This window comes from Adiantum capillus-veneris, chromosome 20 (genome assembly GCF_014529385.1).
Source record: "Adiantum capillus-veneris isolate H3 chromosome 20, ASM1452938v2, whole genome shotgun sequence".
Classification (NCBI taxonomy): Eukaryota; Viridiplantae; Streptophyta; class Polypodiopsida; order Polypodiales; family Pteridaceae; genus Adiantum; species Adiantum capillus-veneris.
In genome coordinates, this window is record NC_140950.1 from 116,875,033 (window position 1) to 116,881,264 (window position 6,232).

The following is a 6,232-nucleotide window of genomic DNA, read 5'->3' on the forward strand; positions in this document are numbered from 1 at the left end:
TTCAAATGGGATCAATGGTTTGGATCATTTGGCCCCTCGAATGTATTTTTGCAAACTTGGGTTGTCTGATAAAATCAAGATGAAAAAGTAAATTCGAGCCAACAAGTAAATTCAGTCCCATACAGGTTGACTTGCATCTCCAAGTGACGACCTCCCCCATGCAAGGAATGTTCTCTAACCACCATGCTCGCATGCATGGCAATTCAATGTAGTACATTGTAAGTGTGGGTTGATTTGTAAATTCAAGACCGCAATCATACGGCTTACAATGCACCCACGTCACAATTTTCACCCTTCGCCCTTGATCCCATTTGACCATGCTCGTGTCTTATAGTGATTTACAAGTCGCCAACGCAACCCTTCACTTTGTTTATAGTTGGAAATACATCCCTTCACGTAAGAGCCTCATATGAGCCTTTGGTTTCAAATGCCAATCTGATCCTTCACGTGGTTTCCAACTGTGATTGGGTTTCCAAACTTTTGGACCGACGATAATATTTTCAAAGGAAGCATTGAAAAACTTCGTTTGGTTCTCTACGGCTCCTTTCATTGCAAGCCTTTGCTCTTCAAGCTTCTCAAATTATGAAATTCTTTGGCATTTTAGTGTATTTTTGAAGGGTAGCGAGCAATTTTCACCATCAGAGCAAAAAGAAACCCTGCCTAATTACTTTGGGCGTTTTATTGTTCTAGAATCTAGAATGCCAGGTGAAGCTACACCTTATAAATGAGCCACAACAAATCTCATTCTATCTTGTCTCTATGGAGCCCAATCTCCCATTAGTCGACGTTACACTCCGCACCTTAGCAGAGCTGCACTATTCTCAATGGCTTCTTCTCATTGCCATCTCTGCCACCTCTCTTGTATTGCTCGGAAAGTCTCTCAGTTGTAGGCGGGTAGCTCCAGCAGAATGGCCGCCCGGACCTCCCGCCTTGCCCATCATCGGTCACCTGCACCTTCTCGGTCCGCTTCCCCACCAGTCTCTCGGCAAGCTCGCCCAAACCTATGGGCCCTTGATGGGCCTCCGCCTAGGGGGCGTTCCCGTCATTGTGGCATCCTCGTCTCAAATGGCCAAAGAGATCTTGCAGACACACGATGCCGCCTTGGCCTATCGCCCTCGCACTGCTGCAGCCGTGCATGTGTGCTTCGACAACACCGATGTGGCGTATGCACTGCTTGGTCCCTATTGGAAGTTTCTGGGGCAAGTGTATGCGACCGAGCTTTTCAACCCCAAGAAGATGGAATCCTTCAGGCATGTGAGGGAGGGGGAGGCGCGAGGGCTCGTGAGGGCGATCTTGTGTTGTAGCAGGGAGCGAAGCGGCCGAGTAGAGGTGCAGGGGAGCCTGGTGACGGCGTCGAATAACATAAACTGCCGGATGGCGATGGGGAAGAAGCTTGAGGATGTGTGCGCAGGCGAAGGGATATCCTTCGTTTGTTGGGCGTTTTCTATCTGGGTGACTACGTTCCTTGGCTTGCTTGGCTGGACCCCCACGGCTACCTAAAGCGCATGAAGGCCACCGCAAAGCGGACGCGAGCATTGCTTCAGGGCGTGATAGACGAGAGACGACAACAGCATGATAATGATATTGCCGATGGTGAGGAAATTAAGGAGCCTCGTGACTTGCTGGATGTTCTACTGGCTACCTCTTGCACGAACGTAAATAGCAAGGACGTTCCCATGACTGACAAACACATCATGGCTGCAGTCCTGGTACATTCTAGACTCTCTGCATACTTCACATGATAGAGGATTCCTATATTCTTACTCCCTTAGCCTACTAAGATTTTATGAAGATTTATTTTTCTTAAAGCAGTGTTGGATTGATGATTAGCTATTGTCATAATTTTCAAAGGGATTCACACCCATTTAGAACAGCTCAAGACATGCTTGTGCTTTTTCAAACAAAGCGTTTACAAAGTTAAAATTCGGATTTGTTTAGTGTTTGTTTTGAAATGAATTAAGAGATTTTTATAGCCGATGAGCTTCTTGAAATGTGATGTGAATGAATAGCAATGCTCTAAAATTTTATCCTTTATTCATGTTTGACTTAATAGCTAGCATTAGCTTGTGCTTGTTGTTTGAGCTTTCTCAATTGCTAAACAAGAATGTACCATTGGAGAATTCAAGATTAGCCGCGGTACTTGGATATATGTCAATACTTGGGCCATAGGTAGGGATTCTTCTGCATGGGAAGAACCTCTTGAATTTCTCCCAGAGAGGTTTGCAAAGAAGAATATTGATTTAAGGGGCCAACATTTTGATTTGTTGCCTTTTGGAATGGGACGTAGAAGATGCCCTGGGTGGGCTTTGGGCATCTGTAATGTTCATCTCATGCTTGCAACATTGGTTCAAGGTTTCACATGGCATTGTGCAAGCGACACAAGTGAAGCCATCCTCGATATGTCTGAGAATTTTGGATTGGTTGTTGACATGGCCAAACACTTTCAAGCCGTTGCCACTCCTAGATTGCCTCTACATCTTTATTGAATAACTACATGCATAGAAGATGATTGCTAAGATACTCCTTATTATGAATTAGCATTCATGTAGGGACACCTATAAAGTTTTTATTACACGATAAGTTTTATGGTTGACACCTTTTTTTTGGACAAATTTTCTTTGTTAGGATCTTGATTCATAATAGACTTGAACTAATCTTTGGACTTTGTATTGTATTTTGATGATGACTATTGTATTGTTAGTAAGACACACCCTACATGAGAGGAGGTGTAGGGTGACCTATTTGTGTTTTAGTTGATCCACATTGCCACTCTTGAGTATCGTGATATATCCAAATGCTATGAATTTGACCACTAACTTGTTGTTGCGGTATATAACTGGTGGTAACTCCTTATTGGTTGTTCTTTGAAGATTGGATGCACGTGATCTAGTGCATAGATTCTGACTAAGCGTTATTTTGAGTTTTAAGGTTGAATTTATTTTTTGAATATCTTTCTTCACTAATCTCAACCTAATTTTGTTATGTTTCATCACTCGACTTGCATTAACTCAGATTATGACTTTTTTCTACTCTAAGCTAGAAAATTTCTATGATTAATTTTGGTGATTTTCTTTGAGTCCAAATGATTTTGGACATGTCTTTGTACCTTGCACAAGTGAGTCTGGGGTGATTGAGCTAGGTGAAGTCAAAACAGTAGCAAAAATGTTCCACAAAAAATGTCTTTACGTCACCCTATCAACAAAAATACAACCAATAGAATGAAATAATCAGAGAATAAACACCAAATGATCTAAGTAGATATACTCTTGCTCTCTATTTAAAGTAAAAAGAAAATATTGCAAGCCAAGTCTCTATGAAAAGGTTATGTCCATTTTACGGAGAAGTTTTTTTGTGGAAATTAAAACTCAAAAAATCAGAGTATTTGATTCTGTTCTTTTTCAAATTGGGTGCAATGAGTATTCAAAAGGTTTGAATAAGCTGCTTGGGATGTAGAAAATCCAAAAATATCATGATGTCCCGTGTTGCAACTTAATAGTACAACACAAGCCATTAAGATTTTTAAGAACTTTATGGTGCAAATTGCCAGGATTCCTACGATGGCCTTCATCAAGGGGCTTATGTAGTGCCATCATCATTTGAATCTCCTCATCCAAGGTAAAACAAACAAAAGGACGTATCATAGACAAGGGATATTAAGTTGTTGGTCAACAAAGATAAAGACCACAAATGTGATAAAGGTATAGTTAATACCTTCCTCTATAAGTGGACACATATCCACCATCTCGGTGCTAGACCATATGTTTTCTGTTCCATGAAAACTAATTTAGCATTGCTAGACCATATGTTTTTTGTTCCATGAAAACTCTCCATGGCTCTACGACGCTTGAAGACGCACGGGAACTCTGAGTGCATCAACCGGACCACGATTGAGAACTAAAGTAAAGATTGTTTTTTCCTTTTTTTTTGGTAATTTGACACTTTATCTATTTGCAGAGACCTCAGAGATATGTACATCTCCCACAAAACTCATACATCTGCTAAAAACTTTGCTTGTATTACTGTAAATTAAACTGATATTGTAATTGTGCCTAATTGTAAACTGTGTAACATTCATAATGCAACAATTCTGACAGTAGCGAGCAGATACAGGTAGGCCAAATCTACAGAACGCAATTAGATAGCAGGCTGTCTCCACTTATTGTATGCGCGCAGGATACAGATTCGTGCACATAACTAGTTCGCTGCCAGGGTTACAATGGTGCAGCTTTGTTACTCGCGCTGCCGCTGACTGCAACTCGCACACACACATACTGTCACACCCACACACTCGCGAACACACACAGGCCCCCACAGGCTGGGCAGAGTGGCGTGCGGGCAGGCTTTTGCGCAGGGCACACGCACACACACTCACACACACATGCTGCTGACGCAGGTGCAATGGGCTGGAGGAGCGCGCAGAAAGGCTAGCGACAGAGTGTATAAATTTGCCCGCGCGTACACGAACTCCTCTGGGTGCAGACTAGACGCCACACACACACATGGAGAGGTAGGCAGGTCTTATGTGAGTGTTTCTCAAATGTTATTAACCTAGTTGTCACTCCCATGAGTTTACTTCCCTTGTTAGGTGATTTTGGACTTTTTCTATATTGAACATGTGTCTTGCAACCTCGGCCCCTTTTTTTTTCATCTGCATAGGATGTTAGAGCAATGTTGGAATATCATTGTATTGTCTAATTGTGCAGGAATGTGCTCATCCAGTATGTCACAATTCTAGCTCCAATTGAGTCATCCAACACAGATGGAATTGATCCAGGTAGGACCTACAAACAAAAGTATGGAACAAAAGTCTAAATCTTCTTGTAATTTATTTGTGAGACATGACAAGAATGTATGAAGGGTAGTATGTAACAGTTTGAAGTCACTTTTTTCAGACTCGAGCTCGCATGTTTGCATTGAAGACTGCTACATAGAAAATGGTGATGATCTTGTTTCAATCAAGAGTGGCTGGGATGAGCATGGTATCAATTATGGGCGGCCCAGCTCAAAGATCATCATCCAACGGCTTGTAGGAGGTACACGGTCGAGTAGTATCAGATGTATATGTCTATGATATGGAAGTGCAACATGCTGCCACTGGGATACGTATAAAATCTGTTGAAGGGAGGGGTGGCTATGTCAAGGATGTATATATATCAAACGTTGTTTTAAGGAATGTGAAGACCGCAATTGGTTTCACAGGACTCTATGGGGAGCACCCAGATGATATGTACGACCCTAATGCCATTCCTCATGTGCACAATGTATATATAGAGAATGTGGTGGGGGATAATATCACAATGGCTGGCAATTTTCAAGGGCTATCTGCATACCCGTATAAGGATATCTACTTGATAAACATCACTCTAAATGTGACATCGACACGTAACATCTGGAATTGTTCATTCGTGGAGGGGTACTCCGACTCGGTGTTTCCAGCACCATGTGGTGATCTTTTACAGAAAGAAAGCATCAAGAAAGCTTGGTACTTGTATTTCCTCCTTTGGCTAATGGTTCTTCAAAAATAGAATCATTATTATATGTATGGAGAAAGCATATCACCAAAGAAAAGTGTATAGTAAGAGAATGATCCAATCTCAATGACTTGAATACATTGTGATTATGTCAAGTCTAGAAACCTTTTTTATACAGTTGGTGGAGAGACTTGACTTTTCGGTAGCTTCGGACTTCAATCTTTCTTTGGTCTACACCAGGGTTGTGTTTTGTTGGGCATTTTGCCCGTTTTGGGATATTTTCCCATATTTCTTATGTGTGAAAATGTTAGCAACCCTTCAAAATATACACTAGAGTACCAGAAAAAGCATAAAATCTTGGAAATTTGAGGGCAAGGGTGCATGTCAAAAATCAACCCTCGTCCCCACAGTCAAGTCAATTACTGACGGGGGGATAGACGCCCTTGTTCGATGCCCCATAAATACTACAAGAACTCTTTTGTTTTTGAGTTTTTATAGTGCATCCTACTTGTCTAGAAAGTGAGCTTTGCTTGGACAAGGTCTTCCAACTAATTTCTTGGATAATTGGTGCAAAGAAGACTTTTCTAATAGCCTTGTATTTTTAATTGTCCACTACATTCTACTATCTACATTTCTTCAAGTTTAAATAGTGTGGCTACTTCTATTTGTCTGTTGCAAGAAGGCAACAATTGCACCTACTATCAAGAATTTCATGAAAAATGTCCTTGTGTTTTGACACATATGTAGCATCATTTTATCTC

At 41.4% G+C, this 6,232-nt stretch overlaps 1 pseudogene; it reads left to right on the plus strand.

Moving 5' to 3' along the window:
- Window positions 1-759: 759 nt before the first annotated feature.
- On the plus strand, window positions 760-5,525 carry LOC147433149 (uncharacterized; annotated as a pseudogene).
- Window positions 5,526-6,232: the final 707 nt, after the last annotated feature.